Raw genomic sequence first — 13738 nt, 5'->3', positions numbered from 1 at the left:
GTTACGTATTCATAATGAGATGGTCATGATACACCTGTGTTCTAACAACATTCTTATCAGCAAACTTATACAATTTTAACCAATTATAAAAAGCCGGGAAGGACTCTTAATAGCAATTTTCACTGTGATATCCGCCTACATGATAGCGCTTATAAATTGCGTTTTGCTTTACGGACGACAGGATAGGCAGGTGGTCCATTACTTGATTACAAGCTAGCAAGCTAGAAGAATGTATAACGGATTTTATATGTCACTCTATTATAATAATTGTGACATAAAGTGACATATCATGCACAAGTTGTATTTTGTATGGCGCTTGGAATATTATGAAAGAATAATTCTATATGAAATTTGTATCACGAGATCTTTGTGATAGGAAGAAATATCCTGAACAAAAACGAAGACGATGATCACATGGAGAAATACATTTTTTTGTTATCTAGATTTAAGTATAATTTGTATGTACGAAAGCATCTTATAAGTATTGTACCTCCAAGAAAAAGTATGGGATGGGTTATGCAGACACTTCAATACATGCATCGCCACAGGTTAAACAAAAACTAGTCCATAGTGCTGTCAACCTCTTAAAACTCCATATTTATAGATGTTTTCAAAACAACTGATATAAATTTATTAGACCTTTCCTCTTAACCAATGAGAACTGGTTTACTTTTGCTTTGCTTATAACTAAATGTAATTTATTTATTGGTTATTTATTAATCTATTGGAGGGATGTGGGCGTGGCTCATTCGCACTTTGCAAAGAATGGGTTTGTAAATCTTTGCCAGCAACTAAAGTATACTGCCTACTACATAGTTACTTAAATGTTTTTCCATTCAATAACGCATCGTCATAAACTTGTATAGTTTTAATATTACTATTACCTTTGATTATATCTGGACATAAAACATTAGGAATAATACTAATGTTATCTAGTATCATTAGTCATTATAATGAAGTACAGATCTTTATCTTCCAGAAGATACTTTATACTGGTCTAATGATATTGCGAATGTCTATTTCGTTTTATGTAAATGTCAATATGAGAAATTTAATTCATTAAATACATTACGTTTGGCATCTCACTTGCTGTTATGATTTACATTGTGTTGATCGCCTTGTTTGGTATAGTTATGAATTCACTTGCTGATTTAATGCTATTGTTTTGCTGGTTATTTGCATAAACTCTATACGTTTGTGATTGTTTATATTTATAATTAATACAATGCTGACACCAGTATTGTTCGGCATCAAACACATCAATAGACCACGTTATAGATATTAATTCCAGAACTTTCTTAGTCATTCGTAAGGGATTGAGCTAGTTTAGATCCGTTAGAGTGACTGTTTTGACGCAATGCTTAGTCTTCTTACTTATGTTATAAGTTACGGAATATTAACGAGACAAGTAACGTCTGAATAGTTAACAGTAAATTGCGCGAGTCTATTCAATATTCTCAATAGGAAACCTAAATACATATATTTATACACAAGGCAGGTGAACTTTTGTTTCAAAAAGATTGTTTGGAGTTGAATAATTCATTTTAAAGACAGAGAAATTTTTATATTCATAATCAATCAAGTCGTGATTACGACTCTTATTTGTTTAAATAAAACAGTTTTCGAAAATTTGCGGCCTATAAGTTGAGGTGCCTATGGGTAAGTTATGAAACATGACATTTTTTTTAATCATACACAATTGTCTAGACATTAAATGTTAGACTCGCACAAGTTTCATACTATTTAAGTGGATACGATAGTAAATGTTTTTTTTATATATTTTTTCAAACTTAAACACATAATGTTAGTGAACATCGGGAATAGACGTGTAAACTCTTTAGGCATTAAAGTCTGGGCCAACATCATATTGTAAAACGCAACTTCTTAGTACACAGCTTATGAATACATGGATAGTGCTTACTTTGTATCTCCTTACAAAGCACCGCACGTTCTGTTATTGTTCGTGTTTACACATACATCTTCATGCATCTTTATAATGCGATGGTATAAAACAACAAAGCGAGTGTAACGTATGAGTACTAGTTTTTTGAAGTTCGAAACAAAGGGCCGGGCTAGGAGAGAGCAAAAGTACAAAATGGCTATTAACAATTTTATACGGAGTTCTTACGTACCAAACTTTCAATGATTACGCTATGGGTTCAGTGCAAAAAACTTAACGGTTCAAGAGTAATTGTAGCAAAATTACATTCTCGATTTAGATTTTTTCTGCATCTGGACTGTTTGTGAGTGCGTGACTTGTGTAACCCGCAGTGTCGTGGTACTAGCGACCTTGCCTTTGAACCAATCACAGAGATATCATAACTGTAGAAAATGAAAGCTGCTCGAAATAAGCAACAGATTTGTTTTTTTTTTTTTTGTAAGTCTTGTTACTTTTTTACTATGTAGGTTATGCATCGACTTCTTTGAATGTTGCGATTAAGACTGCATAAATCGTCTGAATTGTTCGGAATATTGAAATAATTTAAATATATTTATAGGAATCGAAAGTATTATAAATTGATAATATGAAAAACAAATCACAAAAAGTTAACAGAATAAATAACTCATACAGTTCCTAGATTGCAGCGGCGTGTTAATTAAAATTTATCGTACTTTCAATTCCATCATTGGATTTTAATTTATCATAAATTCTTATTGTTATTATACAAGTAAATACACCTCAACGATAAAGTCATAACGTTTTCGTATTTGTTGACTTATGGTTGTAAAATAACTTAGTTGCTTCAGTAAATTCAAGTTAAGGGTGAAAAGCGTTATTATTTCGGAAAAGCTCATTTAAAAAAAAAAAAAAATTATGAACTGGTACTTTTTGCTTAAATCATATTATTAGGTTAATATGTAACTTAAATTTTATTCTTTCAAAAGTCTTTACCAAAACGTTACTTTTACCACAGTAATTAACACAGTTTGTATATCATACAAATAAAATAAATACATAAATTAGTAATTGAATTAAAGAGGATATAACGTATATCAGTTCACCAGCCGAATATAGAATTGCACGCAAAGCACTTACGATCTCATTTGATTCCAATCTTAACCTACTATCCCATTGCAGCTTAAAAGGCTATCGATCAAAAGCTAGCTTCATTTGGTTACAGAAACTCCGATAAGAAAACCATTGATTAAACTAGTTCAACTTTATTCAAACTCCGCTTTACATATATATAACTTATGAACGGTCGTTAGGAGACAGATAAATATTTGTCGTTTCTGGAAAGCTAATTAAAAAATCGCTTTTCAATTTATAGCATGAAATATTTTTAAATTTAAATAAATGACTGTAGAATGATTGTCTGTGTCAAATAACTGTAAGCTAGATTCATTGGTCTTGATTATTGGTGGTTCTGTCGGATGGCGCGGATGCCTTGCTGGCTGATTTTCTACAGCTTTAAATGTCACTGGAACTATAGTCGTGTAAACCTGAACGCGATGAGAGTACCCTTTATCAGGGATGGCATTTTCTATATACGAGCATTTGTATTGTTCAAATTGTATTGAGGACAAACGCCCCGGTATATTCGGTACAGAACTCAAATAACTTAATTTTTCATCACAAACATTTCCGTAGTTCACTTAACGTTTGTTGTTTTTTTTTATGTAATCACAAATCATGGTTAACAAACTGGTCATTAAACTGGGTTTAAATTATTGTTTATTTCTTCACATTAATTCGCCACAGTCAGTAGGTGTAAATTATGGTGATAATGTTTACTGAATCGATATTATGGACTGGAAGAACAGGAACATCAGGCTATTAATTTGTTACAAATCTATTATTCCATTATAATATTTATAAAGGGCGGTCAATGAGAACGTAATACACGTTTCGGTAAAAAGTGAACGGACGCGATCGGGTTTCGAAGTGACACGTTTTTATTTTTATTCAAGCAAATCAACGTTTATGCAATCAGTTACGAGCTGCTAATGAATATACAATTACACGGTTTGTATCTTTTGCTTGACTGACATAGTTCCTTTTTATTGATCATCATTATTGTTAAACTTTTTGAGTATTTTCATTTGAGTGTAACCTAATCGTGTGGCATTTGGTATCGGATATTATGGTGAGTGATATTTATTATACACGATAAATAATAATCGTTATAAAAATTATTACTTTTAGTTTCCATAGTGTTAATTCATAGCTTTATAATTTAAATAAGCACATATTTCCAATATCATGGTGCTACCGATACCGCGACATTCAATACCTGCGGGATATCAGATTATTAAATTAAACAACCACCATGTGGTCTTAGATGAGATATTTATTTTTCTATGAATTATACTGTTTTGTAAGATAATGACATAGGAGGAAGTGAAGATGATGTAACACATTTATCTGGCTTGTTAAACAGGTATTAAGTTATTATTTTATATATCTTTAACTGCATAGTTCCTGCAACTATCATACACCGTAAAAGGAATCCTAATTAGGCAAACCTAACTAAGCAAATTATACACCCACTGGCTCTTAAACAATTAACACATTGAAACACATAAAAAATAAAATAAAAAAATAGGAATGCAGTTTTAAAATAAATTTCTGCTATATAATTGTAAACTTGTGCAATTCTTTTATGACTGTAGGTAAACTAGTTAACAACAAATGTGTTGAGGGAAATAAATAAATATTTCCTTATGGTATAACCATATGGTATGAGTAACACTCATGAGTAGTTTTCTCTGTGATTAAAATTTATGACCCGTGTTGATGACATCCCAAAAGAAAATCATAAACGTTAACTTATGCAAACGATCGCATTTTAATATTTGTTCTGATAAATATTTGGTAACGATTATTGGAATATGAAAGTTTTATGGCGACAATAGGTATCAAAAAATGCCATTCCAAATAGTTTATACTTTATTTCATTGCATCCATCTAGCATTAATATCTTAAGTGATCTCGCAGGATTTGTTGTACTGCAATTTAGTATTTGTAGCCACGTCTTATTTCGGAGATTAGCTGCTTTTCAAGCGTTGCCTACATCCACGTCTTATGCAAGTGAAGTGGATTAGATTGCCTACGTCATTTCTTAGCCCAACCTGTTCATATTTATTCAACTGATCTTGTCTCTCACCCACGCATTGAGATTTGAGTGCATTACTGTGTTCTTGTTATGTATGGTCAGCTGTTTATATATACTAATATAACATAACTTCATATTAGGTCAAGAGGAGTTTTATTTTTACGTACATTGCTCTTGAAATAAATTTTAAAATAAAAACATTAGTTCTAAATTATAATTAGATAAATGCCTATAGTGATAATATTTCACTGCTTATTAAAAAAAGTATTGTGGTTTGATGGGTTGTTAATCGTTTCAACTGATTTTGTGCTTACTTTATTGCATTTAGTTCGCTGTATCGTCTAAATTTGTATGCAAAATTTTTTAGAGATATTCGTCTAAAACATCTATGAGAGATACTATACTTAATTTTCGTTCCTTATTATAGCTAGTCATAATTATTACGGAATTCGACTTCATTGCTGTTAATTGATGTTTTATCTCATTAGCTAATCTAGGTCTCCTGAGAAGTAAGTTATTTCATAACGAGCTTTTAAACTATCGACCTTGCATCGACCTGCCATTGGTGTTCGAGGTTTCCTATGTTTATTTGTCTTCACTGTACGAGGAACAATGCGTGTTCAAAACAAATATTTAATTGCTTGCTAATTACTGTACTGGCTATTGTTTATGGTACCTTCTCACAATTGCTATTGTGGCGAGACAATGTTGGGAGCTGACCTCAAGCGTGATGCAAGGCTTTTTATCCCATTGCTAAAGGGAATCAGATCTTAATTGTACTTTCGCATTTTTTCTTTAGCCTTAAATGACTGGACTGTTTAATTTTATGACTGTTGATTAAATTTTCATAAAAATCAATAATGTTATTTTAACAATATTATTAGCATTAATATTGAATTTGCGATATTTTATTCAATCTTCCGTAGCCACCGTTGCTGATTCCAATAATATTATTCGTATATTTTTAACATTGCATATATATTATATATTAATAAGGTGCTTTTAAAGCGGTCCGGTAACGTAAATGTACAGTCCATTTAAATCAGTTGCTACCCGTTCATTCGTAAAAGTATAATTTCGTCGAATTTTATGGCCCACGAAGCATAACGGTGCGAAGTTTAGAAAACCGGGATGTATCTTTATACTCGTATATTTATGGAAATGGTTCTGATTAATTTGAAAACTCATAATAGTTTGACACTTGTCATCTGTTTGTTTGTGAAAAGCTATCTTGATTTACTTCTCCTATTAAAAACCTTCACAGTATTGTGTATTGTTCTGATAATATTTATTTATTTGTTTTCAGATGGAGAGATGCAACAGATGATTTGAGGAATGCAAACGCATCGGAGTTATTACAGCTGCGTGAGTGTTATCATTTTTATCTCCACATAAAATATGTTCTCTAGAAAATAATATTAGTTATCGTTATAAAAAAAATCCTTAAAAATTAAAACAAAACTGATTATTTTGTTTTAATACAAATGATTTTAAAACTCCTACCAAAAATGTATTTTTGTTTATTTCCACGAGAATCTTAGACAATTTCCATTTTGACATAAATAATTAATTAGCAATCATCTAACAATCTCAGCTTTGGATGAAATGCGGATGTATTAATGTAAATTGCAACCGTTTAAAATAATTTTTATATACAACATCTTAATTGCAACATTAAATTGCAGCGGACCAATTAAATTGTAGCCTTCGTAACATTTCTCTTAAATAATTAGACGACTGTTGAGAGTGAATTAAGTTTTTGTGGTATTAAGTAATGTTTCATACATTTCTTATAAACGCGATAACAATATTATTAAATGTAAACAATAAAGAAATCTTCTAAGAAGTGAAGTATAGATTTTTTTATCAAATTACTTATATGCATCATAATATGTTATATATATTTTTGTATTTGTATCCAATAACGCTGCCTGGTCTAATTATTTTTGATAATAATGATAGCAATAATTCAAATCGTACCTTCTATTATCAGTTTACAAATCAAAAATAATTTAATAAGGCAACGTTTACACAGAATGTTTGTTTAAAGATTTCGTAATGTCAGATTATCTGAGATAGATTTATTAATCTAGACGTCTAGAATCCTGACTTATCTGGCGACTGATCGACTTACGCAAATTAATTGAGATTCCGAGTGTTATATTTTGTTAAGATTACAAATTAGTAGTTTATGGTGTGTATTATATTAAAAATACTAGGAAATTGTGAAATATACAAATAATATAATCAAAAAACATATAATATTGTCGTTGCTCTTGATATGACACCATTAAGGTTTTGATGGTCACTCAACGCCATAGACGCAGTAAATGCCTGGTTTAAATTTCATTCTAAATACATATATAAAATATTAGTTATTGTATATTATCAATATCATTAGCCTTATTTTCTAAGGCAACATATTTTATCTGAGCGTTCTTTACACCAATCATAGTGATTATATTTTTAAACAAAAGTAATTAATTTAAGAGTCATTAAAAATACGTACAAAAACTAATGTTTACATAATTTTATTAGATATATTAACACATTTATTCTAAAGTAATTTCAATCTAATACGGTAATTTTTATGTAAATAAAAATATATTAAAAGTTTCCCTTACATTAAAACCTGTAATAAAGTTGAGAACGGATGCATTAATCGTTTTTCTATTACCATTAAAAATCCATCGGCCTATTCTTGAAAAAATCCTGATCGGCACGTTATATCAATTTATGCAAAATTCTTGAATTTTTACAGACATCTTTTTGCCATGACATATATGACATAAAAAAGCGTTAATTTCTGTTAATTTTTAGACATTTATGTTCCTTTGTTACATAAGTTAACCTCTCGTAAAATATTGGAAGGTCCGAATAAATTCGGAGCGCCCCCAAAAAATAATGCTGACAAAATCATTGTTGCGTGCCAAAGCACCTCAAATGTGTCGATCAGTTGGTTATAGTATTGAGGGGTTAGCAGATTTCAAGTAACCATCTCAGTTAACAATTAACCGGAGGGTTAAGGTATGAGATAGAACTTTTGCTAGTAAAATACATTACATATCAAATAATTTTACTTTTAGTGTCGTTTAATAAAAACAAATATGTCATTTACTGATTGCTTACAACCTGTTATTTGATTTATAATCATTTTAATACCTTATATGGACTAAAGTAGTGTCACTACACTGTGTTATTTTTATGGCTACATAATTTTTATATTAGGATTAAATAAGTTATTTTTAAGGTACCGTTATTTATAAGTGACTTATACTAAAAACCAACATTATATCTCGTACAACTTGTAAGAAATATTTTCAAATAAAAATATCGTCAATGTCGTTTATTTAAATGAGGCATACACATTATTTTTCTTTTCGCAATCTGGTTCTCCCATTTTAACATATTTGATATGTTAATAACTATGAAACAAAATTAAAATAAAACTAGTAATCTGAATGGTCTACACTCTCAGAACACTAGCTTCTTACATCAGTTTCTGTGATAAATTGCATTCTAAATATTCCTTTATTTATGGAGATTACGTGAAATATTTTATACATATTATTTATAGTTGTATTGAATCCCTGGCCAACTTTATCCATTGTACCGACGTAAACGCAGCGCACCTGTCGTATAAACGGGATTCTCACGACGGGAGGTAACTTATACGGCTTTCTTTTTTTATTATCTTATGCCATTTGCATAGCGCTGAATATTACATACAATATATATATAGATAATATTTCCTTCTCGGATGTATTAATTCATTGTAAAGAAGTTGCTTAATTCAGTACGAATATTTAATCGATACTCCAGTTGAGATAAACATCCAAAGTAATTGAGCCCCATATACAATATTTACATTTACAATGCACAAGGACCTTGTGTTTCGACACACATTCCTGCGCCTGCGCCGAATTCAGACTTGTTCGCTCCTTAACTTACCTTGGACAGGACAAAGCGTTTGAAATTTGAATATAAAATAATCTCCGGCAACTTTGTATACGATCTATCATATTTTAAGTCTGAATCGGCTATACGGTATGCTTATTCTAAGTTTGTAGCATCGTTGGCCGTTTATCATCCAATAACCTACGTTAGTGCTATAATATGCGAAGATTTATGTATGATGAACATTAGACTGTTCCTGGTCTGTACTCGATTTCACGTTGCAAACTCAGAATAAGCATACATTCATAGTTTTTAATAAAGAAATGTGCTACAACTTCATCGTAATTTGATATAAGTTTCAGAACTATTCATATGGGATTTTTCTGTTCTTTAAAAGTATAACGCAGGCATTGAATTCATATAATACTTTCCTGCCACAGATTTCTTATTTAAAGGATACTTATTTATTATAGCACCCGTATTGACGGGATTAAAAATAATTAAAATTACAATGATGTATTTGAAAATATCTTATACAAATATTTCTAGAACGTTTTTTATTATTCCAAACTAAATTCGATATTTGTTTAATGTCACAATACAGCCTTTTGCGACGCTTTTGTGTTTAAAATGAAGCGGCATTTAGTCAGAGGCTGTCATACTCTAACATACAGTGCAATAGCATCTGTTCATAGGATCGGGTAGTAATTCTGAAACGGAACGGGCACAGCAGGTTATGAATACGCTTGCCCCTTTTCAAATAGATCGTAATATCTTACGTTTATATCAGCTAATGTATCGCTATTGCTGTATTCGATATTTATTGCATTCATTATTAACAGCTCTGATGCTTTACAGACGGCGATTCCTGTTGTCAGTGCTCTTGAATACGCTCGTTCTGAACAACAGGAAAAACACTCGTAGAATAAACATTACCCTTTATGAGACACTAAATTATGTTTAATCTGCTTATAATGTATCATCAGCTATTAAAAGAGAATTAACTTGATGGCAACAAATAGAAATTTTAACGGCTTCCATGGGTTGATTATGAAGTACCTACCCATTAGCTTTATACCCTTAACAGCATCTATGAAGGCTAGGAATTTTGTATCAATAAGTATATATATATTTATGAGATATCTTTTTGTACATGTACAAAATACTCATAGCTTAAAATATAATTTTACATTTAATTTAACGAGTCGGAAAAATATAACTATTTTTTTTTTATATCAAAAGTTATTGCATATTCTCTAAGATCAAACAAAAAAAACATCGTTACAGTGTATAAAATAGACTTTGGATATAGGATTCATATTCAAATCATCAGTGGATTCATCTATAAATATTCTTCAATAAATCGGTAAACATGGAATTGAAAATTGACTTCGTGCAAAAAATGAATTAAATCAAAATCGAACAATCTAATCACGTCTGGCCCCCTGACCGAGTTACGGGATTTCATCTTGTCTTAAATTAAGGTAAAGTTTATTTGACAGCTCTCTATTTTTGATTCGGAAAAAAATATTACTAAAGTAAAATTAAACGATTTCCAAACAATCGTCATGCATATATATTAATCATTAGCTATTGCACAGTTTTTGCAAATAATTGCAATTCAAGACAGCTTATTTAGAGAAACAACTGAACCTTACTTCCTGTAGTTTAGGAGAAGCGCTGTGACAAATAAAGCCCACCGTGTATATACCAGCTTTTGGTTAAGTTTATTTAAGGTATAACCTTAAATAAAATTTAACTATGCCTTTTTACCTTTACTATCTAGAACAAAATTTTCTCAACTCAGACCTAACCCAGCGGTCACGACCTCATTCTTTACAGTTACAACACTCATAGAAGTGTTTAAAATACAATAACCAATTTATTTGTTAATATTTTCAAACAACTTCACTCCTACAAAAGATCTATTCTATTCACCTTCATATTGGTAATATTGACTTACGTCTTTTAAAATTTATATTTTGTTTCTGAACATTTTAATATGTTATGCATCATGTTGAACATAAAGAATGTGTAAAGCATCATTATATAAATATCATCAACCATAAATATCTGATACTTAATAGAAGCAAGAAATTATTATAAAATTGAATTTAAATGGCCATTATATGAAATATTCTACAAACCATTACGGCCAGTTTAACCGTATTCGGTTCTAAAGCGCGTTAATAGTTCGTTAGCCACGGAAGTTCTCACGAAGAATTGATATTAAGAACGATAGTTAGTTTATCATTAATTAATGTACAATATTTTCTAAGGTCGCGTGTAATCAGGTGATTATTACGAGGTTTATCACATTTAATATTTACGTGTGAGAATTTTCTTTTAAATGCTTACAAATTGCCTGTGATTAAGAAATTGTAATGATCGTTTGGATTGACGCAACTTCGCGTGCTTATTCCGATATTTCTTAATGAAACAATATGTCAGCTATCAGTCTATTTTATTTTAATGCTTAATATATGAATACATTACTGTTAAACTATATTTATTTTGGTACTGTAGATTTGGAGAAGAGTTACAAATATCCATGTCTGTACAGAAACATGCATTCATACTTATACCTAAAGTAATATAGAGAAGTGTGTAAGTACTTTCAACTCTATATGTGGGTCGGCGTTATTAGCACCATTATAACAGAGCTATCGCAGAAAGCTAATACAAACAAGACAAAGTAAATATGGAAATACTGACGATGAAAACAGATGGTTATATCAATATAGTATAAATATTTTAATTTTAAAATATCTTGTAGGAAATATATTAAATCTAGGATATTTTAGTAATTGGAATTCTGTATGTAAATTATAATTTGAAAGTTATACTAATATTATACGAACACTTATTGTTTGAATGCAATGGCTAATTGCATGATAAAAGAGTATAAATATTTTTTGCGTGATAGTTGATTGAAATTAAGTTTCATATATTTTTTATGGAGAGGTAAATGATTCTTGTTAACTTGTTATATGTTATTGACGTGTTGGACGAAAAACTTATATAATACTATATTAATCTTTTTACTATTGGTCTACACTTTACGTAGGATCTTATCGTAAAATATTTTAAATGGTAATATTTAAAATGGTATCCAGTATAGATAGTAATTTTGGTAAAGATTTCTATTTCAAATGCGTCTAAACTCTAAAGTTTAGGCAATATTATGTACTGTATTACATCTTATTCAAATAAAGTCTAAGTCAATTAGAAATCGATTTTCCCTGAAAATGTGTGCGTATTGTTTTTAAGGAGGTGAATAATATGTATTATGCATATGTGAATCTAGTTTTACAGAATATATAGGCCTATGCATGCAGTCATGCAACAAGAATTTATTTACGTTTCCGCTTAAAAGGTAATGCGTACAAAGATCAAATGCTTTGGCGGGTAATACATCGACCGTGTCCTTTGGAGGATGCTTAATCGATAGCACGTTTATTTAAAACAGCCGGTTCGGCGTAGGTGCATCACTTAAACTATAAATTTTCATTCTCTGAGATTTTCGATAATTTTGACGTAGAACATCAACGCATGGATTCCGAATGGATGATTATGCTTGTTTTACAGCTAATGTATCGAGTTTTAGATAAGATCTAAAAGCGGCCTCTAAAATTCCCAGAAATATTTGGTGGGTCGTGTCTTTAAGAAATATTTGAAGGCGGGATCAATTGTGTCAGTATTGTCTGAAGTCATTTTAATAAAATATTACATATTATATTAATAAAACGTGTGGTTGTTTACTCTTTACATCGCACAGCAAAATATTAACGCAGCCACAGTATATTTTTAACGGTGATAGCAAAGTTATGGCCACATAAGAATATATTATGTTGATATCTCGAACATCTGGCTTGGAGATGCGTTTTGAAGCTGGATAGCATCAATCACCGGTACACCGGTACCCTTGTATGCAAATGTTGATCTCTTTCCCCGTACCTTATACATTGAGACTTCCCACATTGGTATTCAATGCAATGTTAATGATATAAGAGATTTTCCTCCGTGTAATATATATTATTTAATACTCAGTTTCTTTGGCTATGTCGTATCTGGAAACAAAAACGTTGATAGATCAGGTTGGAAGTGAGTTAATCATTTGTATGATATAAATTTATAGGTGTATTATTTTCCAGGCCTATCGCTCAGTGTCGTGTGAACTGTCAGCGTATCCGTTAATAAGATTTATTGCGCACATTACAACGATCTAAGCAAATAAAATCAAATATGACACATTGACAAAACGCTTTCTAAATTAAATTTCTTATACCATATAAGTATATCTATACCCAATGTACGTCCTACCAAATGCAAGGAATATGTTTTATTTATTAAACAAGTTGTTTTAGTAACGTCAATTAAAGTAATAATAGATTATGATTAATATAGAATTTATTGTATAAGCTTTCAATTTATTGTATTGGCGATAAATGTCCCATAAACGATGGTATTTATGTTCTATGGCCTGTAGTAACTCAATCATAACAGCAGTCGCCTTTAGATAGTTACTTAAATAGTTAAGACTGAAAACTGGATTTTTAAGTATATCTACTATAGTATGTATACGTTCTTTATAGTTTTCTATAGTTTCTTAGTTAATGTATAAGGTTTAATATATATAATGTCAAGTATATTGCGAAATGATTAAAATGTTGTTTAATTTTATCTTAAGGATGTTTGTTGAAATTTTACAATTAGTTTAGTGTTATTCTGACATATAAACTGTGTTACAGCACAGTTTTATGATTCGATTAAGTGAAGGGTCA

The 13738-nt window shown here is 30.4% G+C and overlaps 1 protein-coding gene across 1 annotated transcript in view; it reads left to right on the top strand.

The window, feature by feature from the left end:
- LOC116769244 (cadherin-99C) overlaps window positions 1–13738 on the top strand; it is a 74117-nt gene that overhangs the window by 38443 nt on the left and 21936 nt on the right. Inside the window, exon 3 of the mRNA XM_061528341.1 lies at window positions 6364–6422. The gene's annotated coding sequence lies outside the window, so the exon portion shown is untranslated. The remainder of the gene's footprint in view (window positions 1–6363; window positions 6423–13738) is intronic.

The sequence above is a fragment of the Danaus plexippus genome, chromosome 5, assembly GCF_018135715.1.
Source record: "Danaus plexippus chromosome 5, MEX_DaPlex, whole genome shotgun sequence".
NCBI classification, from domain to species: domain Eukaryota; kingdom Metazoa; phylum Arthropoda; class Insecta; order Lepidoptera; family Nymphalidae; genus Danaus; species Danaus plexippus.
This window is presented reverse-complemented; position numbering and strand designations above follow the sequence as displayed.